This window comes from Natator depressus, chromosome 18, assembly GCF_965152275.1.
Source record: "Natator depressus isolate rNatDep1 chromosome 18, rNatDep2.hap1, whole genome shotgun sequence".
Classification (NCBI taxonomy): domain Eukaryota; kingdom Metazoa; phylum Chordata; order Testudines; family Cheloniidae; genus Natator; species Natator depressus.
In genome coordinates this window covers 15,918,749-15,946,137 of record NC_134251.1, presented here as the reverse complement: position 1 = coordinate 15,946,137, position 27,389 = coordinate 15,918,749, and the positions used below count along the sequence as shown (strand labels likewise).

Genomic DNA, 27,389 nt, shown 5'->3' with positions numbered 1-27,389 from the left:
TGACAACACCACCATCACTACTGGTTCTACGGAGCTCTCAGAAGCCAGAGTAATTCAGGCTCTTCCTTCTGCTGTCACAGTTGGGCTTTAGCGGTGAAATAAGCGCTGGGCAGCGGACTAGAACTTAGATTAGGATTGACACCCGTGGCACACTCTGCAAGGGGCTGTGGAGGGGAGAGGGCTGTTTCTTGTATAACTGACATCTGATAAATGCTCAAGACCAGCAAACGCTTGCCCGTTAGCTGCAAGTAGAGCATTGCTCCGCTCCTCCTGTCCTGGCCAGAAAGAGAGGATAGAAGTTGCCAGGCCAGCTAGTGAGCAGAAGGAATTGCTACACAAACAGGCCACACCCACTCCACTCACCCACCCATGTGCTGGAATCAAAGGCAAGCGTCTTCCCTCCTAGTCTCTCAGACAATGGATTTTTTCCCCCCAGGTCAATAAATAGATACCTAAAAATAACTGTTAATCACTCCAGCCCTCACACCACAGTTCACAAGCTATGTGAGCTCTCTGCAATTTTCCTCTGAGAAAGCACTGCTGAGACCTTGAGGCATATTTAAAGAGTCTGCAGTCCCCAGCAAGAGGAGACCTTCTTGCCTCCAGAGATGTGAGTGTTTGCCATGTTTCTGGGTTTATGGTGTGTGCCTAGGTTCTGCATGGCTTAGATTTGGGATAGCAATCCTGGAGCTCTTGCTTCTTTCGCATGGGAGCGGCACTAGGTAGGTCTTAAGAAACAAGAACACTGTGGGCAAGTTTTTAATCCTCTGAGAAGGAAGATTCTGGCCAGAGCATGGACTGAAGCAGTGCGTGCCCCAGCAGCCTGGATATTGGTCTTGCCCCTCCCCTAGCTTGCAAATATGCCACATTTTTAGCTTGAGCAGCCCCCTTTGATCCAGTCACTATGGGCTCCTGCTGGTGCCATAGGGAAGTGTTTTGGAGTGGCCCATTGGGGGAGACCAACCACAAAACCAATTTTTGCTTGCGAGTTTAAAAAATAATAATCAGAATTTGAGTCCATGTTTCCAGAGGTGAGAGGCAGGTGGCGTGACACACTGCACACCAGCCATTCCCCTCCCCACAGCCCTCTAAAGTCTTGTTAGCCCTGTCTATTTGCTTATCTTATACATGCAGTAGTTTGCAAAAAAAACTATCCAGTCAAGTGCTGCTCTTGCTCAGCCTTCAGAGTGAGACATGCACTCACCCTTCAAAAGCAGGGAGGATCACATGGCTTGGAGGAGGAAGCCTCCTGAGGTGTTGTTGGGTGATTAAGTTGCCACAGTCACAGCTGCACTAGACACTTGGGCTGAGGGTCAAGCTGCTCTTCTTCCGTCTCCAACCCCTTTGACTGTGCCCCTAATGAGCCAGTTCTGTTAGGTGGGCAGGCATGAAAGGCATCTTTCATCTGAGCGCCTCCCAAGGGGCTTGTGTGCACAGGTAATCCACAAATTCATTGCTCTGGGCAAATACCGTGGTTAGGTTTTTAAGGAAGCTTGATAATTTTCTGACCGACACAGAGTATTCAGACTGAAGCAAGGCCAGGACGACTCTTCTCCTTCCCCCACTCCCACCCTCCTGTGTCACCTTATGCAACTAGCTGGTTGCATTCTGAGGCCGGTGGGCTACCAGCCCTGGTGGAGCCAGGCTAGGATAAACCCTACGAAGCAAGTTCACGTATTTTATTGAATGGTGCAAAAGCCTTTCCATGCTTTGAATGCAAGTCTGAGTGTAAATGTGGGAGAAATGGGCAGTGAGTGTGTGCATGCATGCATGCCATGTGTGTCGTGTGGGTGTGTGTAAGAGTGAATGCATAAGAGGGCACGTGTTCAATGAGTGAGCGGGCATATGAGAAAATGTATACGTATGCGAGTGGTTGGCTGGTTCCTGGGGGAAGATGCCATTTTTAAACCACTGAAGATGCAGTTTTAATGTCAGCTGAATATTAAATAGCATGCCACAAGAAAAGAGTTTTCCATTATGCTCCATGTTTTCCCCACCCTAAACACACAAGCGTCTCTGCTCTGGAAGGAACCTGTTTATGTGCAAAGCATTGTGGGCATTTTCACACCAGCTGAAGCTGCACAGAGGGTTGCTGCCGGGTTTCTTCACCTGTGGAAATATTTACTGGCAGCCCTGTGTTTTGGGGTTGGTTACCTAGATACAGTTTGACAAAGAAGTGGCGGCTAAACAGAACACCAGGCACAGCAAAAATGCTCGAACACATGAGAACCAGAGGAGGCAGAGGGATACATTTCACTAGCAATGAATCCTAGTAAGCAGTGATGCAATTAAGGGGAAAAAGGCACAAGTGTCCCAATACTTCTGTCTGATCAGTGCATCACAGGAAAGGAAGAACAGGGAGCACACAGGTGGTAGATTCTTTGCTACTTGTCAAGAACGGTATTTTGCCCTTCTGTAGCATTTTGCATCCCAGATCTGACAACTCTACTGACACTAATTAGCCTTAACACCACCATGCTGGGAGATAATGAAGTACTATTATCCCCATTTTACAGATGAGGAAACAGATTATGGGCCTAATTCTTCAATACTTTTGTTATGTAGTACATCACGTGAGTAGCATCATTGACATCAAGGAGCCAATGTGTGTTCTAGTCAATGTGAGTATAGGCTGCAGAATTAGGCTGTTTGTGATCTGCCTAAGGTCACACAGAGCTAAGACTAGATTCCAGTTCAATCCCTGTCAGAGCCAGGAACAGAGAGCCTAGGGGACCTGCCTTCAAACTATAGATAACGATCCACCTCACCAATGAAGATTTATGGCTGACTATGCTCTTATGTAGCATTGCCTCTCTATGTCCAGGGTAGGACGTTAAAATCATCCAAGAAGAGACCGCAGTCTTAAGACTAGTTCTTGGTTTTCCAAGAGGTCCAGTGTATGTGGAGAATGGATTTGGGGAGGGTTTCATCCTTTCCAAGTTAGCTTTCAGCCAGGCAAGATGTAGCCAATGAATGCATATAATTCTTTACCTGCATACCAACTCCAAGTACGCAGAGGTGGGCAAAATTCAGAACTAGAGCACTGATGCATTTTGCTTAAAAAAAAACCACACACACACACCAGATCAAAATAAGGCCTGTTTTCCAGGCTAAAATTGAACTATTCTTTACAGGAGTTGTATCAGTGTGGAAATGTGCAAAATGTCAGGACTTTGCTCATTGCAGTCAGGAAGTTACTGTGTTCACAAGATTTTCTACAACAGATGTGAAATTTCAAGGCAGGAAAACAGAAGACAAAAAACCTTTACAAAAGTGTTCCTAAAACAATATTAAAAGCCCTATGTCAGAGCTTATTCATGCCACATTCCCAGAGATTTTGGGCAGTGTTTATCTCCACCGATGTGTGGAATCTAACTGGGGAACGTGCCATGGCTCGTGTGGCTGGAATGGAGGCAAGGGTAGTACCTCTTTCTAGCCTTTGAGACTCAATTTATAGGCCACTCATTACTTCACCTATTACATTCAGGAGCTGGTAAATACAAAAACTAGACTCCCAGTTGAGGTTCATCTCCCCAGATTCCCACATGCTGCAATATGTGGCTACTGAGATTTGGGCCATGATCTTCAGCTGCCTTATGGGATGTTCTGCCAGGCTTGCTAACCCCTAGCATCCCATGAAGGAGCAATTGTAGAGCTCTGTTTATTATCCATCCTCAGGGCGAGGGGGGTCCTCTAACACTTCGCACTTGAGTAATCAAAATACATAGGGTCCAAAGAATTAAGGAGAAAGCTTCCCATAAATCTGTTTTAATACACCTTTAGCCCTGACCTGCAGCACCTCTTTCTATTTCAGTACTAGGCCCTCCCCTGACCTCTTTCAATCCTAACCTGTACAAACAAAACCCTCCTGTATTTCAGATAAACTTCTCCAAGGCTTTAGTGATGCACCACTTCAACCCCGACTTGAAGCACACCCTATTATTGCAGTCCCATGCCTCCTACTGAGCTCTGCCAGTGCACCTCAGTATCTTGTGGTTTCAGTCCTGGATCTCACCCAATAGCTCTTTCCTTCCAACTCTCTCAATCATGGGAGGGGAAAAGGAGTCATGTGGCTTTTCAGTGAATGACTAATAGCAACATCTGACTTTCCCCTAACTGAAGAGCTCAGTGCACAGATGGGTTTCGTGACTCAGAAGAAGGTGGATTTCTCAACTCTAAGGGTCCTAGGAATTCTTTGAAGAGAAGAGGCCCCAGCTCTGCCTTTAATTTAATTAATATTTAAAGATTTAATAATCCAACTATTTGTGTTCAAAGCCTATGAGCCCTTTGGTTGAGCCGATAACTGTTACTTTGATGGGCACATCCAAAATGCCTCTAGATAGATGGGAAAGGCAGAGTGCTCACCATCCTGAGGACTTGCAACTTTCTCTTAAACTGTTTCAGCCACCTGAACTGCAGGAGGTCAGACTAGGTGACCACACTGATCCCCTCTAGCTTTAAGCTAGATGAACTTGTTAAATCTACTTCTTGTGAAGTGGGGTTGGGGGTGGGGAAGGGATGATTACACTCTTGAATGTACAGGTAAATTGTGTATTAGGATTACCATATGATTTTATGCACACGCACACGTCTAGGAAGTGGAAATGCATCCCTGGCTAAGGAGTTAGAATCAGGGAATGGATATGCGGTTTAGGAAGAAGAAAGGTTGCCAGGACCCTCTTCCCCTGACCAAGAGTGACTAGTGATTTTTGGTTGCCCAACTGGAGGTCCCTTTTAAAGAAGCTCAAATTTCAGAGGGCAGGTGCTCAGCACTGGCTGAAATCCAGGGGTCTCAGTTTGGGCACTCAAAAAAAAAAAATCCAAAAAACCCACTAGTCCTTTTTAGAAATCTTGGCCTTCATCCTTAGAACATAAAAACAGCCAGACTGGGTCAGACCATAGGTCCATCTAGCCCAGTATCCTGTCTTCCGACAGTGGCCAATGCCAGGTGCCCCAGAGGAAATGAACAGAACAGGTAATCATCAAGTGATCCATCCCGAGTCGCTCATTTCCCGCTTCTGGCAAACAGAGGCTAGGGACACCATCTCTGCCCATCCTGGCTAATAGCCATTGATGGACCTAGCCTGCATGATACTTACAGTGGAATTGGAGGTCTCTTGGGAAAGTTGAAGCTAAAGATGGTGGATTTCACAGGGAGAGGTACATGGGCTAGGCCATGGGGACCTTGAACTCTGACAGCGATGGCTAGTTTGTGCCTCTATCCTTATTAGAGCAAGATGTGATTGTGGGTTTAGCAGCAAATTGGATTGGGTCACTCCTGATCTAAGCTTCTTGCTTTTAATCACCCCCATCCTGGCTGCCATTAAGGTTCCTCCCCCTTTGAAATTTCCTATATTCCCTGGGACACAAATCTGATTAAGTGCAGGCTGGGAAAATGTCTCAGGGGACAGGATGCATGGTTCAAGCCCTATCTGCCACAGAGAACAGCTGTCTGAGGGATTTTCCTCTGCAGCAGGTTCTGGAGGGCTTTTAACCCATCCATTTCTGGATAGTTTTGGAGGTGCCTCCATGCCCTCGCAGTGGTGTGTCATACCCACCCCAACAACACATGACAATGGCCTAGCTACATGCGAGGTCAGTGCCTTGTTCTGATCTCATGGACGCTAGTGAGAGTCTGGAGTGACCCCAGAGAGGCCGTCAGGCCTATGGTTGGTACTGAGACCTGCAGATTTGGATTTATACTGAGTAATGACCCAATTGGAGTCCCCATCCAACTGTCCACTACCACCAAAGGAAGATCACTCTCACCCACAAGCCAAGGAAGTCTTGATGAAAAGGGAATAAATACAGTCCACGGATAAATACGGAGAGCCTTCATAAAGGACTCCCTCGCCCTCCAAAACTATAACCTCTTGTGCCCTCTACCACTCTTATATGCAGCAGTACTGTTATATGCTTCTTCCTGAAACTCTCCATACAGAAAAAGGAAGGACTTGTGGCACCTTAGAGACTAACAAATTTATTAGAGCATAAGCTTTCGTGAGCTACAGCTCACTTCATCGGATGCATACAGTTTCCACATGGCTGCTACTCTGAAACCTCTCCATACAGAGACACTGGAATTGACATGCTGCAGTGGTTCGTGGCATCAATTTTGCCATGGCTTCAGTCAGTGTAAGAAGACTATATTGTTCCAGTGGGGGGGGGGGGAGGGCTCATTTTTTCCCCAATTAAAATACAACAGCCTATTACAGTAATGATCCAAAACAAAATAGTCACCTTCTGCCTCTGCCCTTTTAGATTGTAACACACCGACCCTGCCTCAAACAGATTATATGTCTGTGCCGTGACTAGCACATACTGGATACTACTGTAATAGAGACACAGCCGACTGGGATTAATGACACCATTATCATAGTTTTTTCCTTTCCAAGAGTTGCCACCAGGACATTCGTTGGAGCTGCATGTAGGCAGTAGTGGTGTGTTAGGGTTCCCCTCCCTAAGCCCCATTTTCAACGTTAATTATTTCTAGGAACAGGAAATTGAATAAAAATTAGAGGTGAAGTTTTCGGTTCTCTTCTCCATTTGTTAATGAGGGTACTGTCCAGTCTAATTTAAGTGTTCCAAGTGTTGAGCTTCCATTAGGAGGCAGTTCCATGGCCTAAAGTTGCCCCTAGATGTCACACAGCTGTCTCGGACAGGGAGCAGGGCAGGTATTTCCGACGGATTGCCGTTTAGAAGGCCAGAAAGCAGCATGCAGGAGGTTTTGGTTGCTTGGTCGCTTAAGGTCCCCCTCCCCCCCACCCACACTGGTGTGGTGGGGAAAAAAAATGTTTCACCCCACATTACTAACAGGTGATTGACAGATTGTACTCCCATATGGCCCACGAGGCCTATACTGACCAGGTTGCTATGGCTACCATTAGTAAATGCTGGGGCTGGTTTTTTAGTTTTTGAAAAAAATTTCAAAATTGGGGGAATTGATTTTTTGGTAAAACAAAGGAAGGAGAGAGGGATTTTTTGTTTTTTTAACCAGCTCCTTGTATTATGGTTGCACTGTTGTGGTAGGTGCCGTATGGAGGTAGACGTATGCCTTGCCCTGAAGAGCGGACAGTGTAAGAAGTCAGAGTTCCTCATTCACTATTCCAATGGGGCTGTACTTGCAGCAGGTCCCAGGCATGCATCGGGGAGGCAGAGCCAGGAGGATAAGGGCTGTTTTATTCCACTTTTGCGGCTCCTCAAATTCAGCCCTGGTCAAGGGTTTAGCCCCTTTTGTAAATTACAGCAGCCTCGTACCAAGCTGCTTGTGGATGAGTTGGGTCATTCCAGTAGCCAAGAACAGCCAGAGCAGAGACACGTTCTAGGTATACGTCCTACTCGGGGGCACACTGGGTTGAGAGGGGTTCCCTGGTGAGCAGATCCACTGGATGTACATTTCCATTACACTGGCAGAGCAGCACAAAGGGGCTGTAAGGGGACCTCAGAATTGGGCCCAGCAAATCTGGAGTCAATGACCGTCTCATCAATTGTCTCCTAAAGGTGTTTCACATGCAGTCAGCTGTGACTCGCTAGGCCTCTTCAGCTTCTCTTTCCTCAAGCAGTTGGGCTTCTTCCGAGGCCAGATCACTGCACACTTGAGAAGGCTTTTGCCAGAATCAGGTCAGACTTTGGAGACGGAGTCTACAGCAAATAAAACCCTGTGCCACACGGGATCTTTCCCGAACGGCAGAGCTCCGCCGTGGATTGCCAAGCTTGGGAAGGGGGTGCTCACGCTGCTAGTCTGCAGCGATGCTGAACATCCCACCGTTAGACAAGCATTTCCTTTCAAAAGAAACCTCCCCCCTGCCCATGGTGGCGAGTGGTAGGGGGAACGGGGACAGGGGTCACCGGGGGGTGGGGAAGTGGATGCGAGCAGCGAGGATAGGGGTGGCAGGATGCAGATGTGACCACCTGCTCAGCAGCACAATAGGAAGTGAGGGCTAAAAGGATGGACCGTCTCTCCCCCCACACAAGCTACTCCGAGGGATCTTAGGAACAGACTCTTACACGCGCGTCACTCACATCTACATCAAACAAGGCAAGGCAAGTGGTGACAGCCTGCTGCATGCTTCACTTGTCCTGGGCTTAAAAAGTCCCTAGAGCGGTGACATCCTACAGAAGCCCTTCAGAGCTACAGACTCCTGTCTGAGGGGTGATTTGAATCCACATACCAGTATCTAAGCACTAGGCACTAGAGAAATGACACTGGGTGCATTTATGGCCCCACATAGAAGTGCAAAGTTTAATTATCTCCAGCACCTTCCATCCAAGGCTCTGAAAGTGCAGGGCATTCATCGGCTGAGTTTCATCCTCACCCGTCCAGTGTTCTTAACCCCTCTTTACAGATGGGGAAATAGAAACCCAGGTGGACTGGATCAATGACTTGATTGTGGCCACGCAACTGGTTTGTGGCAGACATGGAATGAAAACCCAGGAGTCCTGTCCTCCAACTTGCCACAGCCGGGAATAGATGCCCGATCTGACACCAAGTCTATTGCTCTAAACATCAGATGGTATTTCTCCAACCTTGGTACTAATCTGGAGCGTACTTAGTCACCGCACACCTTGGGCCTGTTCACAAAGGGTTGTACTGAGGTGCAGGAAGCCATTAGCTAACGAGCACTGGGATTGTGGTGAGGTAGAGGGGAATGAGTGATGTACTGGGGTCCTTCTCTGCATCCAAATACACAAGCTTCTACCTAGTCATATCTGACTGCATGAGGTGTTGATGTAGTTGACTCAGGAGGCACCAGCAGGATATTGCAATCTAGATGTTCTTCCCACATTTGATTTAAAACCAATTCCCTCCCCCCGCCCCCAAAAAACACTCACCACATTCATCCAGCCTTTTGAAATATTACAGAAGCCTCCAAACTCCACCTGGAAGCTGACAGCAGGCGGCCTCCAGTGGCTTTTAGCTCCAGCATTTCCAAGTTTCCTTCCAGTGGCCTGGCCTACCTGGGGAAAACGAGCCCAAACCCTGCCTTGGAGCAACCCAAGTGTGCAGGATGCTGGCTGCGCAACCCGAGGAGACACCAGTACATGATACATAGCTCAGCTTGTTGGCTACCTATACTTGCATATGGTGGGGGAAGGGAGCTAGAACTGAAAAATCTGGTGATGGGCTGAAGTGTTTGAGTAAATGTTGGATCTTGATGGGGGGAGAAATCAATCTTTCAAGGGAGCTTTTGAGACAGCAAACTAGGGAAAACCAAGAGGCAGAAGGAGCACGTAACCCAGAATGGTTTGTTTGCTGGCAGTACTTACATTTGCAGATGATCATCTGCCTTCCTAGCCCAGTTGCTCCACAGACTCCTGCAGGGTGCTCTCCATCATGTGCTTTCGACACCACAGGGCCTTCGCCTTGTCACAGCTTCGTCATCTTGTCTTCAAGATGAGCTGTAATGATATTTTACCCAAGATCAGAAATAAGGCTCATTCCTTTATCCTGCAGCAGACATGGAGACTCAAACACCCCAACCAGCACTGCTCTTGCCACTCTCTGTTGAGCAGATGGTGCGCTTCCCTAGAGGTGGCTGCATTTTAATGAAGAGCAAGAGCCATAACGGTTATGTGCCACAGAAGAGTGTTAGGAGATTAATATTTGCAAAACATATGGAGATCCTCAGATGAGGAGAACAATAGTGCACAGTGTTTTTAGTTATGTGAATCATGTTCTGTGGCTTTAAGAGTTACTTCACATGCTATTTTAAACAAGTTCTCCAATTATTTAAAAAACAAAAAACTCAGCTCTGGGTTTGAGCTGGAGAATACACCATAAAGAATACACCACAGGAGATCAGCAGGACTCCAAGAGATAGAATATGTGATTTAGTAAAAAAAAAAAAAAAAAAAGGAGAGCACAGCATCCATGTCTCTCTCTAACAAGCTGCAACAATCTGAGAACAGAGAGGCAGATATCTGTACATAACATCAGTGAAATATAGGGCTGGAAGGGACCTCGAGAGGTCAGCTGGTCCATACTCCCCTCCCCATTAAGGCAGGATTAAGTATACCTGGGAAGTTTAAAGAAAATTTGATCACTTCCTTTCTTAGTCAGCATGGAAGTGATCAGATGAGCGTGGAATTAGCATGACCTTCATTATAAGTAAATTATAACCTGGCCAAACTAAACATCACCCCATCCTATATTGGCCAGAATCATGAGTCATCTCTGAACAATGCAGGTCTATGCTGTGTTCAGATTGCTGGAGGAAGCACTTAAACCCAAGCCATAGCCAGCTCAGGCAATGGAAGGAAAATAAAGAAGGTCTAGAATCAGAAAATGCCAGGGCTACTAGCCAGGCAGTTCACATCCAATTACCTGGCTGCAGACCAGGTTGATTGCATCAAGTTTGCAGAGCTGTAATTATCTCTTTGCAAAACAAAGCTGAACCAAACAATTTCCAGGGCAGCTCAAATTCTAGCAACAAACTAGCTAGATATGCCAAGGACTGCATTGCTTTGGGATATTGTAGAAGGGGTCATTGCTGACTCAACAGTGCTAGAGACCACAGGTGCAGGTACAACTGCACCAGCACAGTTCCCCCCCACCCCACCCTTGTGTGCCAACAGGAGCAGGTTCCTCAGATGGTGAAGGCACCTTGTGCTTTACTGCCCTAGCTGCTAGCAAACCAGCCCTATAAGGGAAGGATCTGGGTAGCAGGTGGCTTTTCCCCTTTAGCCAGGTCAGATGGGCCAAGGTCGGGTGCAGGAGAAACCTCTCCAAATTTGCAGGGCTGGGGACAGGGGCAACTAGTAGGCTGAAAGCAACCAGTTCCAAACCCCTCAAAGATTTATTCCTACCAGCTCTTTCCAGATAACACTGGTCCCAGGGTCTGTCCCCATGAGAGAAAGCAGCTTGCTGTGGCCCTCCCCTTTTCTATGGTCCCTGGATTTCCGCCCTAATGGGGCCATTAGCTACAGCTGAGCCCAGCTTGCATTCCACTCCTCCCCCAGCTGGGTCCCCGGCAAGCTCTGCAGTGAGAGTAGACACCTGTGGTAGGTTTTTTTAATTCTTGCCCTGCCAAACACAAGCTGGGGGTTTTATGCTCCCCTTTAGAGAGCTGGGGGAGGAGAGATTTTGTGAACAGATCCATCTCTTGGCTTCCCCCTGCCCCATCTCCCCAGAACTGCTCTCAGCCTGGATGGAGACGCTCTTCAGGTCTGATCCCTGTGGAAATGCGGCCAGTTTTGACAGGTTCTCTGATCCCTTCCCTTTCCCCCTGGCCCTAGGCTGAATGAAACTCACAGCACTGCCCATCAGTTTCAAGTTCTGGCTGGATGTTATTATTTTATTTGGATTTATGGTTTCCTGTGGGACGGGGAGGAATGTAAAGCAGCAGCAGCATTCCTGCTTTGTCACTTGTCGAGAAGAAAAGGAAACAAAGGTACCATTAGCAGAAGCAAGACTGGATTGTGATAGATGTTTGCAGGCTGGCCAAGAAATGTTAGGAAAGAGCAGAGCTGCTCTGTGGCTTCAGACTGGGGATCTTCAACCTTGCAGCGCTGGGTGAAGGGCCCAGAGCCGCAGCGAAACGTGTAATAATTGCAGTGCAGCCTCCCAACTCAGCCACATCACGCACGGCTCCACACACGCCTTTTCAGTCTCAAGTGACTTTTATTTTAGCGGAAAGAAAAATCACAAGAGCAAGAAGGCGAGAGAACGCAGCGTGCCTGGGTCCCTTCTGAAACAGGCTGCAGCAGCTTGAAGAACAAAATGGCCGCTGGCCTCACCAGATGAGGAAAGTTCTTAGAAAAGTAAAGATGCAGGATGTAGAAAACAAAGGCAACATAGTCCGATAGCCTCGACGGCAGGGCATTTTATAGCCCCCTCCCCTTTGCTAATTAACTTTACTTATTGCAGGGGATCTGAGTTCTAATTACAGAAGAGCCGGGCATAGGGCACCAGACCAGGAGTTTGGACGGTCTGAGTTCTGTTCCCAGGTTTGCCACTCACTTGCTGGGTGATCTTGAATGGATCACTTCCTCTGTCTGTGCCTCTATCTCCCACTGTGTCTATTTAGAATGTAAATTATTTGGGGGCAAGGACTAGGTGTCTGCACAGCACCGGGCACAATGGGGCTCTGATCTCCTTTGAGCACTCGAGGCGCGACCAAATACAAATCACAACAATCATTTTCTTCTTTTGTTCCTCTTTAACTTTGGGAAACCAGCTTATTTTTTTTCCTGGGTGTGTCACATAGAGAGCTATATTATAAAACCTTAAATCACAGCTCAAACCAGTGTAGGGAAAACATAGCCCATGGCTTGATGAGTCATGCAAAGATATTAATAACCACACACAAAGAAGATAATTAACGCATAGGCAGTGCTCCTAATTAAATGCTTCATCCCCATTCATGGGAGCGCGGGTGTGAAATCCTTCTCTTCCGCTTGCCAGTTCTTATTATGGGAATCAGTAACATTTGACTAACCTGTAGCTCAGATGGGACTTCAAACTAGTGCCAGCTCATAAGGAAGAGCTGCCGTTTAATTACAGCTGGGTGGGAACAGGATCTTCCATTTTAAAGGGAATTCCACAGTTTTGAAATTTTTCCGTTTTCGAAACCGAATGAAAACAACACACATGCCCAAAATGTGGACAGTTCCCATGAAATTCAATTGAAAAAACAATCATTTTGTGTGGATCAAAATGTTCCATATGGATAACACAAAAATCTTGTGCTCTGATTTTGACCTTTTAAAAACGTTACGTTATATTATATAATATAAAGTTTAAAAAAGAAATTGTCATGCCATCAATGCCATCAAAAGTCATTTCAAAAAGAAATTGTCCATTCCAAAGCAGTCAAAAAGGAACACTCCGTTCTGTTTGTTTTTTCCTAAACAATTTTTTTTTAAATTGTCCCATTTCCACAAAGCGTTTTGCTTTTGACGAGTTGACAGTTTCTGACGGCAAAACGTTCCATCGGAAAATTCCTGACCAGCTCTAGGTTGAATAGAGAAGCTCATGAAATCAATGTTAACCCAGAGCAAGCTGCAAAGCAGCGAGTGAGATGTTGGCAGTGCAAGGACTGCATGGGCAAATGCAGCAGCCTTTGATGTGTAATCACTCTTGCTCAGCCTTGGGCAGGGGAACCTGTTTCACGGGGTGTGGGGGGAGGGCTAGAAGGGGGGCAGGGGGTTGTCAGGACACATCAGGTATTCGCAATGCTTTCCAAAAGGTGCCATGGGCCCTTCCGTCTTGGTACCACATCTTTGCAGGAGCTGAGCCTGACACACATTCATGAAGTTCTCCTCGCAAACGCTTGGGAAGTAGGGAAGAATTATTAGCCCCATTTTACAACTGGGGAGATTAGCATAGAGGGCCAGATTTGGAAAGGTATTTAGAGGCCCACTGAGACAGATAGGGGGCCTGGTGTTCAAAAGCACCTCAGGGCCTATCTCCCATCGAAATCAAAGGGAGTTAGGCACTTTTGAAAATCCCACTGGCCACCTATCTCCATCTTTAGATGCCCTACCTACTTTTAAGAGCCTGGCCCGGGGAGACTAAGGCTGAGATTTACAAATGGTTCTCAGGCTGTTAGGCCCCCAACTTCTATTGAATTCCAAGGGGCTGTGGAAACCTGACCCCCTTAGACCACCTTTGGAAATCTTAGCCTGAGCAGCTTGCCTGTAGCAGGGCCAGGAATTGAACCCAGACTTCCAGCATCCCTGTGACTTAACCCCTAGCCCATCTTTAACCACATCCTTCTCCTTTGCTTGGACAACACCAAAGGCCCTTGTCTGAATCTCTCATCTGAAGGACAGCACCTCCCGTCACCCTGTATCACAATGTCAGTAATGGGGTAATCATCAGTGGAAGCCATGACTCTTCAGCACTGGGGTGAGAATGCTACCAGTTAGGTTCTTCTATGCTCTTCGATGACCTATATTATATTGGGCTTTAATAAGTGCTGGATGCTGAAGAGGGGAATGTCTTTATTATTATTATTTATGATTAATAAAAAAAAATTAAATGAAAGAATCCAAAAATTGCTAGTAGGGTCCTGTCTCAAACCTATCCAACCCTGAAAGTCATGTGGAAAGCTTTAAATTCCAGACTTATCTTACCCATCTGTTGCAACACAAGCAATACACACTGTAGGAATATGTATCCTAGTTGTGTTGATGACTGCCCTCTGGAAGCATGTAGTTAGACAGGCCCAAGAGGCAAACACGTACTTCTTGGACATCACAAATCGATAAGCACTGAATGTATCTTGGCTTCTGTGTGTGTCCATCAGAGCCTTAGCCTGCAACACAGCGCTGTGTGTTTAGAGTTTGAAAAGTAAAACAAACCGAATGGAACTGCTTTCAAAGTAGAACGTGAAAACTTGCCCATATACCTCTACAAGCAACTCCCACCGGCTTTGGCTATAGTAATTAGTTACCAGGCCAGTCTGTGCCTGTGTTTATACTGTGAACGCTTGGTGAAGGCTCTGGGCTCGGGTTGGGTATAAACGAAGGGAGAGAATGTAGCCCGACTGGCGGGGGTGGAAGTCAATGTTCTGAAAGGAAACCAGAACTCTCTCACAAAAACCAATCTAATTCAGTCACGAGTCAGTTCCTGGTTTTCCCTTGTGAATCAGATAAGAGTAAGAGTGGGAGGGGAAGAGAGAGAGAGGACACTGAGAACCCAGCCTCACTCCAACCCCCTCCTGGAGAAGACATTTGTTTCTCCTGGCAAGAGGAAGAAACCTTTCCAGGCGTCCTCTGAGAACGACTCAGTAATTGTAGTAAAGGGGCTGACTGTTTGTTTGTTGACATTTCTGAAGAAAAATAACTGTTATTTTAACACAAAGGAACCTTTTTTTTCTTTTTTGGCTTCAAGCACTCAGGTTGAGTCAGGTGCTTTGGGTTTAATAGTGTAGGTTGTTGTCATTGGGGAGCTGGTATCGAAAACATTAAAACATGTGTACGTGGTTGTGCGTGTTTGCATGAGAGCTGGTCAGGAGGTTTTCGGTGAAAGAGTTTTGCCATCCAAAAATGGAGATTCATCAAAACTGAAATTCGTCACAGGATGAATTTCTTGACTTGAAAAAAATGTTGAAAAAAAGTTTGGAAAATGTTGAAAAATCCCATTTTGACATTTTTAAACAACATTTTGGTTTTCTGGTTCAAGCTGATGTTTCATTTAGAAATTCAGGCCAATTATAATAAAATTTTTTTTTTTTTAATGGTCACAATTGAAACCAAACATTTCAGTTGACCCGAACAGGAATCCCCCCCCCCCCCCCCATTTTTGGTTTGCGAACATCTTCAAGATTTTGACTTTTTGTCCCACTTCAGGAGAGGAAAATGTTTATGGGAGAGGAAAACATTTTCCTACCCAGCTCTAGTGTGTACGTGTGTGTGTGTGTGTGTGTACCTTGTCTGAGGATCAATGGCACCCAAATAATTTGCCTGCTGCCTCCTGGTCAATCTTATTTTCTTGGAGCAAAAGTTAGAATATGACTCACCGGAGCTTGGAGCTGGTGCGGTCTGTGTTTTTAGGTTACATGGCAGGTACTAACAGGCCTTCCCCTGTCTAAGCCAGAAGCACAGTTGGTGCATACAGAAGGTAATACTCATTGCACTTTCCATGGTATCCCAAGATGTATGATACCAAGTAGAGCCATGGGCAATGAGGCTCTGTGACCATCCGCGTGGGGCCCCAGAGACTAGTCACACAGAACACATTCCCGTAGGCAGCCAGACATCCTTCACACCTCCCTTAGACGTCACTGCAATTACGCTTGATTGCAGTGAACCCATTAGATATTAATAGCTGTAAAGGAATCCTATGCATAGGTGCCGACTCTGTGGGTGCTCTGGGGCTGGAGCACCCATGGGAAAAAAATAGTGGGTGCTCAGCACCCACTGGTGGTCCCCCCAATCAGCTCCTCCTCCTCCCCCAGCGCCTCCCACCCACCAGTGATCAGCTGTTCAGCGGCGGGCAGGAGGCACTGTGGGGGAGGGGGAGGAGCGGAGACAGGAAGAGGTGGAGCGAGGGCAGGGTGAACTTGGGGGAGGGGCTGAGCGGGGGCAGGAAGAGGCTGGGTAGGGGTGGGGCCTTGGGGGAAGGGGTGGAGTGGGGGCGGGGCCTGGGATTGAGTGGGGGTCAAGCAGCCCCGGGGAAATGAGAAAGTCGGTGCCTCTGATCCTATGGAAAGGTAGGATAGGCTAACAAGAGACAAGCAGGGCTGGAAGGCAGGGAGTGGGATAGAGACCAACTACACTGAGTGGCCTTGGGCATGTCCCATAACCTCTCCAGGCTGAATTGGTGTCTGGTGCGATGTCACTGCCCCCTCCACGTCCCAGGGTGAGCTGGTGGCATCACACAACAGAAAGACGACACAGGTGCAGTCAGCCGTGGGCTGTTCATCAAGGAAAAGAATGAGTCACAGACAATTCCCCGAGTCCAGGCCGGTGACCCTACAGGTGCAGGATCCAGCTTCCCATCCGCATGCTCCCTTCTACCTTGTACTCCCCTTCAGTGCCTGTGTATGGCAAGGGGGAGGATGAGACGAGGTTAACCCTTTGTCCATCAGGGACCAGATAGTGGCTGTGTAACACTCAGTGCCTGATTCTCCTCTCACGCCGCTTTTACGCGTGTGTAACCGCATTGACTTCAGTGGATTGCACCGGCGTAAGTGGATGGAGGATACGCCTCCCTCGGGTAAGGTGGGGATAGAACAACACTAACTTTCCTGCCTCCCAGGGGCATCAGGATGGTTCATTAAAGTCTGCAGAGTGCTTGGGAGATCCAGTGCCCCTGGGCTGCACTGGCGTCACTGGGTCCAGAAAGTGCTAAAGATGTGCCAAGTACGTTCTGTTTAACAACCTGTAAGTGTTGGGAGCAAAAAACATCTCTCCACCTCCTGCCCAGGGATTGCAACCTAATTTCTCATTCCTCACACTACCTCTCCAGGCTAGACTCTCCTGCTTGTGGGAGCCAGAGCTATTGGCACTCAGAAGTGATTTTTTCTATGAAGGGTGTTGGCTGTGAGCCGTCCTTAGGTGCCAGCTTGGGTCATGGCCAGGGAATACCATGCCTTGTTGGTATGTATGGAGTGTGCATTTGCACTCATGGTGAGATCTCACCCTGGTCAGATCATTCTGAGTGGGGGAGGCTGATCTCAGTGGGGCGGTCAGTGGGGCTCTAGGCTGAGCATGATCTGGAAATGGGGCACAAAGTCTCATATCAGTGGTTAAAAAAAAGTTTAGGAAAGGCAGGATTGGACTGGAGCCTCTGGAAATGTAGCTCGAGTACAGTGTATAAGTATCTGCGCAGGGAGAAAATACCAGAGACTAAAAGGCTCTTTAATGTAGTAGAGTAAGCAGAAGAACCAATGGCTGGAAGCTGAAGCCAGGCAAATTCAGATTAAAAATAAGGCAGTGAGGGTGATTAACCACTGGAACAAGCTACCAAGGGAGGTGGTGGATTCTCTCTCTCTCTCTCTCGATGTTTCTAACCCAGGCTGGCTGCCTTTCTGGAAGCTGCTGGAGCCAAAAACAAGTTACTGGGCTCAACACAGAGACAACTGGGTGAAATGTAATGGCTCGTGTTATACAGGAGATCAGACTAGATGATCCAATGCTCCCTTCTGGCTTTAACCCCTCTGACTCTATGGCTCCATCATGTGTTAACCCAAGGGTCCATTAGTATTGCACAGTGGGGTTAGACTTGTCTCAGCAGATTGAACAGGAAGCTGGTCAAGGGATATGAAGCAAAGATAGCTGAGAACGACTTACTGCCTATCACCCTGTTATCTGCTGCGGGGCTTATTTTAAACAATGAGCTTTGTCTAACCCTTTCATTGGGATTATTGGGGGTGCCTTGCTAATGAGGGGATTAGCCAGTCACAGTGGTAGACTACCTCACTGGCTTTGTCCATGGGACATCTCTCTTTGTGCAGCTGGGTGGGGTTCGGAGGGCAGGACCTCTGCTTTGCTACCAGCGCCGACATTTCATGCCCATTGAACTGTGGGGACCGATGACTCTGGCCTGCGTCGGACTGGGAGGCATGTGGGCACTCCCTCAGGGTCCCCTCTCCCTTTTGTGAGTGGCTAGAGCCAATGGGAATCTTTACACTGACCTCAACGGGCTTTGGATCAAGCCCGCCGCTCCTTTCGGTCCTGACCTGCCGCCCACCCCTCAGTTATTCCAGTTCTGAGCCCCTCCCTCAGCTTTATTGATGACGCTCAGTTCTGACCCTTCTGCTGCTGTGCCACGCGGCCAGACTGCTGCCCCCCCATCCTGAACTGCAGCCCTCGCTACTCTTCCATTTCTCCCCCCCCCCGCCCCCAGCCGGGCGGTAAATGCCCTCTGATACTTGACTGGAGGTGCCGTCAGCTAGCCGAAATCCAGTCCTGCTCTCCACTCTTGGCTCTGCCCGTTCATCTCACTTCTGACCCACAACCCGCATCTGTTTCCGTGCTTGCTCGGGCACCAGACGCTGCCAGTTCACCTAAAGCCTGATCCGAAGTACCTGTTGTGATTCCAGGCCTGGGAGAGCCATGCACCTCTGCACTGCCGCTGCATTAGGACCTGCCGCACCGCTGCCTGGTCCGCTCTCCATCATGCGTGTCAAGGCTGATTTACGACCAGCTTCAATGCTCCATGTGCCACTTCCGTCTCAGTTTGCTCAGGCAGGCCTGAAATTCAGTTTTTCTGCAAAGGGGCAGGAGATATCACAGTGGTGGGTTATGAGCGCACGGGCATCAGGGACCCCAAGGTTTGTTCCCAGACAGAGGCAGACGTGGCCCTAGCCATTCTGAAGAATGACTGCTCTGAGAAGAGAGACGGATTCCTTCCTCTTGCAAACAAGGAAACGTTTGGCACTTGACAGACTTAGGCCAGACTGAATTGTTAGACTGTATATAACATAAATACTCATCCAGCATTCGTGATAGCTGCTGCATCAACATCCCTGGAGGAGGAAAGGGGAGTTCGTTTTCCATCTCCCATCCAAGACTTGACCTCTCTGCCGACGGATCTGCAATTGTGTTGATGGGTTTGATGATCCACTGAGGATTAGAACGCAGCCCCAAAGTCATTTCACATGGGCTGCTGAACAGCCATTAGAATAAATGTTGAAAACCTTTGACCACTCGTTCTGACGTGGGCTGGATTTGAACAGGTGAGCTGAAAGCAAAAGAAACCATCTCCCATTAACACCCTGAGCCATCCAGTCCTCCTTGTAAAATGGAGTCATTTTACTCCGTTTGCACTAAGGAGATGGAGACCCCAAGATGTTGCTGAAGACGGAAAAAATGGTGGCAAAATAGGAAGCTGGGATTAAAATAAAATATTAAAGGGTCAGCATATTAAGATAAGGGGCTTTTTCTCACCTTCTTAAAATTCCTTGTGTTCTTATGAAAGGCCACATAGCAGGGAATACATTTTCGGGGTATGGATGGATTGATGGATGGACGAAAAGCTGCTGTCGCATGGTTGGATGGGTAGAAGGATGTTGAGTGGATCAATGGATGATTAGATAGATGGAGCTGAAGCATGACACTTTTCAGCCTTGCAGACAGGGAGTCTTTGTGTCTGTACCTTTCACCCATTGCAAAGCGATTTCCTGCTGCACACTGGCTAAGGAAGTCTACCCTCTTGGGAGGCCAAAGGTGTGGATTTTGAAAAACGAACGGCAGAGCTTAAAGTTGGAGGGTTCCATCCACTCATTTATCTTCTAATGAACAGAGCAGAGCTCTGGAAAAGCCGTTTCAGAGCATGAGAGTTAAGCCTGATAAGTTCTTTATGACTCTGAGGAATCTCTTTAGAAAGGAAAGCTATAGCAGATTGTACAGCAGTGAATGTTTAAGATTAGTCAGTGGGGAGGATCTTAGCTGATACTGGGATAGTTTCTAGGAGAGATGCAAATTGGGATGAATGAAACATACTGCTTTCCTGCTGAGAGGTTTAATCTGGCTAAATCTATAGCACCATTATGATGGCAGGAAACCAGGCAGAAATCCATCAGGAGCCTGCCTGGTTTAGTTGAAAGTTTTGTCGAAATCAGTATGATCCCACTAGACATTTTGATTGAGATAAATCCACATTTTCAGCTGGAAAAACCTTCTGTTGGAAAACTTCTGACCAGCTCAATATGTTGGCTGAATATGGGTCCCCTTGGATGTCTTTCTAAACTAGCTGCTCTAGCTTAGTCAGAAGATATGGGCTTGATCTAGGAATCAGCTGGTAAAGTTCTGTGACAAGGAAGTCAGACTAGATGATCATCATGGTCCCCTCTGGCCCCAACACCTATGAATTTATGAAGTCACTCAGTTTTGCCACCCATTTCAATGGTTGCATCTGTGATGATTTTCTCTTTAAGACCTTCCAGTGTTTCATTAGCAGTGATATAACCCCCCGGTGATGGGAGCATTCATGTAGCCTGGCCAAGGGCACTTTAAGAATCATGGGCCAGATTTTCTAAAGAGCAGCACAGCCTGCTGGGTGCTGAGCGGTTTTGAAAATCTAGCCATGTGCATCCCAACAGGAGCTGCCAATTGCTAAGCATGGTTGAAAATCTAATCTTTAGGTAGGTGCCTATACTGGGAACTGAGCTCATGTTAAAATCTGCCCCTTTGTCTTCTAAACATGCTCAGAGCAGGTCTAGATGACATGAGGGTTCAGCTGCAGGTGAGCGCTTGTGACTTTGTGACCGCCAATGAAGCCAGGCTGGCAACAGTACAAAGCAAAACACTTGCCCAGCCATGGCCAGCGAGGCCAGACTGGGCTCAGGGCAAGGGACTCTCACACAGCAGGGAGAAGTGGGGAAGCCCAGCTGAGCAGAACACAGCTCGAGTGTTGTGGCCCCCAACTGAATTCCTGTGGTGGGGGTCACAAGAGGGAATATTGTCTGGAGGTCTCTCAAGCACTTCAGTGTTCCACACGCAGTTATGAGCTAAAAATTCACAGTCAAGGCTGGGGACGAGTAGCAATCGGTGCAAGTACATATTGTCCATAGAATGGGCCAGTGTAGTTGCCTCCCCTGGCCTTAATGGGAACAAGAAATGAAGTGTGTTTGTTTGTGATGGTTATGGGGACGGGGTGACATTCATCACTGTAATTACACCTGTGGCTGGCATTCTGGCAGGCTACCGCTGGAAGATTTATCATCGGCCTAGCCTTGAAACTAGGCGTGGGCTGTTGCCGCCACAGTCTCTCTTTCTAATTCTTCCAGCACTGCCGAAAACGCCAGCTGCCAGGCGAGCTTCTGTACCAGGCTGGGGGTGTCACAAAAGGCTGCAGTTTTGAAAGAAAACGGGGGGGGGGGATATCAAATTAAAGGCGCCATCTTGCACACGGTGAAGTAAATGGCAAAACTCCCATGACAAGGAAAAGGTGCGGGATGAATGCCTAAGGGCCAGATCTTAAATTGGCACAGCTTCATTAAAGTCAATGCTGATTTACATCAGCTGAGGATCTGGCCCTCAGAGGGGGAAAGAAGAAATTGCTCGCAGAGGCAAGCGCGCAGCTGCCCCTTGCTCTGATAATGCAGCTCACTCCTCATGCACTGTCCTCCCCCGCTATTCTAGAGCTGGGGTCCCTCCACAGTGGTGACAACTCCCCCTACTTCTGACCTGCCGCCCCGTTCCGTTCCAGAACTGGGGCCCCCTCTACAGCTCTGCCAACGCACCCCACTCCTGACCTGCAGTTCCTCTTGCTGCTCCAGATCTGGCTTTTCCCGTACAGCTCTGGCAATGCACCTCAAAACTCCTTTGTATTCCAGTCCTGGGCTTTTAATGAGCAGAATCTGCTGGTCATGCCAGACTGTGTGTGTGACAGAAGAAGGGGGAGTTGGGAGGAAAAGAACATTTGCTGTGCAGCAACATCCATAATAGACTAAACAAAATATGATATACATCTGCAGTCCAGCTAACCCAGCTTCCCGGGATGGAAGGCGAGTGGAATTTAGTGCTGTCTGCCTAATGCAGCACGGTGAAATTTTTTTCCAAGATGACAAGTTTTCTGACAATCTCTGGTGAGTCTTTAGCACAGAAACTGCCTGAAACTTAGCATACAGGCCAGCGGTGTTACATAATAGAGTGGAGGGCTGGGAATTGTTTGGTAAAGAGGGGTCTGTTCTCCACCCACAGAGCTGTTTATTTCCTGTTATGTCCGTAGAAATTACACCCTGTCGCGCAGAGAAGAAGAGATTCCACAGTGTGTATTTTTGTGCCAAGACATTTGTTACCAAAAATGGGGGCCCAAAATTTAAAGGGACACCGTCAGGGTAAAAAACCATTGTTAAAAGAATGCCCTTCCTTCTGTTAGCACTGAAACTGTGAAAACAGAGAGAGATTTTAGAAATCTGATTTGCTTTTTACCCTTTACTTTTTGCATTTCACTCAGGTTAGTGAATCAAGACCGGGCAGTTTCAATTTCACATCTTGCTCCGCCCCCAGTGTGGCTTCATTATTGGATGCTTAATGCTCCATTTTTCAATTCATCACTTGGCTATCCCCACCACATATGTGGGATACTGTAAATAACCCCCCTTTTCCGTGCTTAACTTTGACAAGTCTGCTGTGGGACTACTAACCGACTACTGAATCTAGGCTGGTCAGTTTCACGTCTTGGGCCAAATTCATCCTTAGCGTAACTCCACTGAGGTTGATGGGAGTCACTCCTGCAGGAGTTGCTGACTCTAAGATCTTATCGCCAGTCTCGGGATATTGGGTGGTTTTTTTTAAAGTGCCAACTCCCACAGGTAGGAGATTACTTGAGAATCTCAACTTTCATTTTTTTAAAAAAAAGTAAATTTCATGCCCTGGTGGTTTCAGAGAAAAACTTGAACCCAAAAGGCTCAAAACCCAGAAGGCAAATTAAAAAAAAAAATCCAAATTTATTATTTTTAAATATCTCGTGAGTTTTAAACTAATCTCTTGGGGTTTTTTTTGTTTTTTGGGGGCGGGCAGGGTGGTCTGGTTCCTGATTTCTGAATGTTTGGGATTGGCATTGCTGCTCCAAGGGCAAATACAGAGCTCTTGTCTCTAGTCAGTTTCACATTCAACTTCTCAGGTGTTGGTGCAATGTAGTTGCATTTGGGTTTCTAAAATTTCTGGGGACTGTTTATCTCCTTCCCCTCCCACCAGCCAACCAACAAACACGCCTTCCTTCCCATATTTGTACTGACATTTAAAAACAAAAATAATCGTGAGAATATTTCTATTAATAGTAATGTAGCAAAGCTGCAGTTTGACCTACTGCCACTGCTGAGGAATCAGCATTTTCCCCACATTGTCTAGGTCTGGTCTGAGATGCTCAACTCTGATTAACAGGCTTGCTCGGTATCTGACTTTTATGTTGGGTTAGCAAACACACATCTTGAACGTTGTGCACCAAATTGCTCTTTAATTCTAACCAGGGCACATGGAGCCAGCCTGTGGAAAGCTTTCAGTGCTTTACTGCCTTGCTTCCGTCTTAGCCAGGTGTGCTTTGGCCTGCTGATATCGGAGAATCTGGATGACTAGGCACCCAGGGTGCATGCCTAGCAGCACCTGCCAGTAACTCCCTGCTCTGCTTCTCTTCAGACATGTCGCTGGATCTCTTTCTTGCTACAGATGGTTTCACATGGAAATTTTTTTGCTGTGGCCCCTTAGCAATCCGTCTTTACTCAGCAAAATATATAATTATGTGCTTAAGGTTAGGTGTGTGCTTAAACCTGCTGACTTCAATGTGACCGAGGCATATTCTTAAAGCTAAGTATGCGCTTAAGTGCTTTGCTGAATACAGATGGGCTTAAGCAAGTAATTAAACGCTTTGCTGAATCGGGGCCTCTTTCCTTTCCTGTTCTTTATGAAAGGGCATAAAAGCCACCCGAGTGGCACCTTTTCTAGGCCTTTCACTTAACCTACCTTTGTTAGTTTTCTCATTGAACAGCTCTTGTATCAAAAGAGAAAGCAGGGAACTGGGAGTTAGGAGTTCTGGGTCTTTTTTTCATGTCTGTCGCTGACTCACTACATGAACATGTGCAAACTGCTTAAGTTCTCTGCCTCAGTTTCCCCAGCTGTAGCGTGGGGACAATAAAGCTTTCTCTACTTAACGGGAGGCCATGTGGTGTAAGGCCTAATTAATGTCTGTGTTGTGCTTTGCCCTTTGCTCTTTCATTCGAGGACCTCATACATATCACGGCATTACCTTAAGGATTCCAGCCAAGTGGTGTTTTAAAAATATATTATTTTTGCGGCTAATCCAGGCTGCAGTGCTCAAGCAAAACAAACCAAGTGCCAGCTTGCTGGGTGTCCCATGCACACACACAGATGCTATGGCGGGAACCAGCATGCACTAGGGTTAGACAGAGTACACGTAAGATATGCAGCAAGCTGGGGCTGCAGCAGTGACTCATGAAAAATCGCTCTCTCTCCATGCATATCCAGCTTTCTATCTTTGGGCTTATAATCACCAGGATATCTGTCGGGGGCTGGAATCTTTAAGGAAAGATCTACTAAATGGGATGACCGTAGAAAAGTGGGTTAGTTTCCAGACCTAACAAGTGTGAGAGCAACCCAGTTTTGCATCCCTAGAGAGTAGCTGGCGTATTTCATCTGAGCATCTCAAGGAGCTTTGCAATCATTCAGGAAGCCTTCACAGTCCCACTGTGGGCTGGATAAGCATTGTGATCCCTGTTTCACAGAAAGGACAAAACAGGCAGGAGAATATAAGTGAGCTGGCCATATTCACCCAACAAATCCAGGGATCCTGACTCCCAAGCCCTCTGCTATAACCAGAAGCCACACGTGGAAGTTTGGGGTTAGGGTTTTAAAGCTGTGTGCACATATCTGTAGGTGACAGTCATGCCATGCACTGTTTGAGCCCTTCTTTAAAGACTTGCGTGGTGCTTGGTCCTTGTGCTGACGTCCTGCACAGGGGTGACCTTCATCCTGATGTGCGCACACTGGTATGTAGCTAATTTATACATTGGAAAGCCCCAATGTACATGACCATACAGGCGCTTAACTAGACTTGTGAATATACCGTACCCAACCATTAGCCCCAAGTGAGTCAGTAAATACTGAAAGGGCCCCGGCTGCATTCCTCACCGGCTGTAAGTACTGTATGGGACAGTTTCCCAAAATCCTCGCCTCTGCTCCTCGCCCATTTGGACCCCCCTCTGCTCTTTGTCTAGAGCTATGACTTCCAGCACAGCCGCCAGTCGGAACCCAAAAAGCATCTCTTGCATTTCATTTGGCTACTCGGCCCTCTAGTGAGGTGAGATCCGTGACCAAAGGGGCTACAGCAGCTGCTTGTCTCTGAAGAGCAGGAAGCATTGAGGTGGTGGCAGGCCTCAGGGACACAGAGCCAAGTCCAGAGCTAATGCAAGCAGGTGCAACTCTGCTGAGGAAAATAAACCCACCACCCTAGGTCAGATCCAGGCCTGCTGAACATCAGCACAAGTCCACTGAGGCCACTATAGCGGCAATCATTTACCCCATGGCCCAGAGAGGAACTGGCCCAGAGAGGAATGAATTTGAGACATTTTCAGATCTTAAAGTGTTATGTTTTTTTTTAAAAAAGTTTTACTTAAAAAAACGCCACCTTCGTTTTAATTTGGGCGTTAACGTTTCTCTGTTAACCCCTTTTCCGCTGCCTTCCGTCCGCTGCAACTTTGGCATTTGACAGTGATGAAGCTGGCACTTAGGGAAGCACCTAACATGCTTTCTCCCCCAGGCACCAGGCCCACAGGGGAGAAGCCAGTCAGAGGAGCTGGGCTAAGGCAGAAGGAGCATCTAGAAAGGTTCTGCCTCCAGCAGATTTGTCACCACCATTAAGGCCATTTGCCCAGGGGTGACCATCGGTGCCCTGGGCATTTCCATCGTCATAGTCCTTAGCCAGGTCCATTTCATGCCAGGCCTTAAAGGCCGATATTTTCTCTCTTTCTACCAATCAGCCTCTGATGGGGCACATAAGTCTCCACATAAAGGTGAATGAGCTACAAAGGCCCAGTTAGCTCAAATTCAGACATGTGGAGCAGGAAGCAGGCTGCCAGGGTGGGGCTTAAAAAAAAGAGCCCTTGTCAATTGGAGAGGAGCAGGCACAGAGAGCAGATGTGGAGCTCTGTGTGGGTGAGAAGGTGAGGCAGGGGAAGGCTCAGACCAGGGAGCAGGAAAGACCGGTGCCTAGCAGACCCAAAGGGAAGAGTTTACGTTTATGTGGCTTCAGACTGATTTGGGACTTTGAGTGACCTGACTGGAACGCAGCTGGAGAGGCTAGCCCTAGGGACCGAGCGGGAAGGTGGGCAGAGCAGTGGAAAAGCAGCTGGGAAACAGGCTGAGCGCAATGTCTCAGTGCCGTACACGTCTGTATGGGCCTTCCAGACACAACTTGCTCTTGGGCTTGTCTCCTCACTCGGGTTTGTGTTTCACCTCACGCCTCTGGCTCCGTCGACCCAGGAGACGTGGTAACTGACACAACGTGCAGCCCACCTCAGCACTCAGGGACTGTCACACGTTCAACACTGCCTCAGTTGGTCATGGCTTAGATGACACCATGGTAATCAAAACAGTCTCCATCTAGGCGGACTATTCAACACTGCGTCGATTGCCACGACTCCTCAAGGTCAGGCTCTGTCCTAATATGATTGCTCAGTGCCGCCGAGCCCTTTGAGCGCTGTCTATTTGCCTTTATTGTCAGGAGTGCTCAGTGGTTTATTTCACAGAGGTGACGGCTGCCATCTTGGCAAACTTACCTGGAATGGAACTGGGGACCCCCAGAGGTAAACGCATGAGCTGCTTTAGCTACAGAACCAGGCTCTGCAGGCAGGGGATGGACTGTAACAGACCCAGATCCCGTGTGGATCGGAGATACACAGCACACACTGAGCAGTGGATTACACTGCCCCAGATGCAGGGCCATGTTACATGGGTATAGCACTTTCTACAGTAACAGATAAAAGGGTGTGTGGGTGGGTGGAAAGGGAGGGAATACACAGTGGTGCCGCCTGACATAATAAGGGTTTTATTGGCATGAGTCTGGAATGGCCAGATTATTCAGTAGTGTTGAGCTTATGCAGGTCGTGCCCAAGGAGTGGGCGATCTGGTCAGAAATCGATTAGTGGGCAGAGCGAAGCTTAGGTGGCCAGTTAGCATCTGGTTCTGCAATTCATCGTACGGCATTCACCGCTGCGTAAGTGGGATACCATGAATAAATCCTGTCCCCTTGCCGAGTCTGCTGTAGAGCTCTGCTCTTGCCAGTGAAAGGAGTTCTGACCTCAGTCAGTTAAACTAAACCGTGGTAAAACTCCGAGGAGTTCATTCTTGAAAGGCTTCTCATTCCTTCCTGGTCTGGAGGGAGCCACTTTCATCCCTAAACCCTTTCCATTCCAGCCCCCTGACCTTTGCTCTAGTGATGCACATGGGCAGTACTGCTGCCAGGATGGGAAGCTTTGGTG

The 27,389-nt window shown here is 47.7% G+C and overlaps 1 protein-coding gene across 1 annotated transcript in view; it reads left to right on the top strand.

Annotated features, from left to right (window-relative positions):
• The window catches only part of ACAP3 (ArfGAP with coiled-coil, ankyrin repeat and PH domains 3), a 158,851-nt gene that overhangs the window by 19,763 nt on the left and 111,699 nt on the right, over positions 1 to 27,389 (top strand). The gene's annotated exons all lie outside the window — the stretch shown is intronic.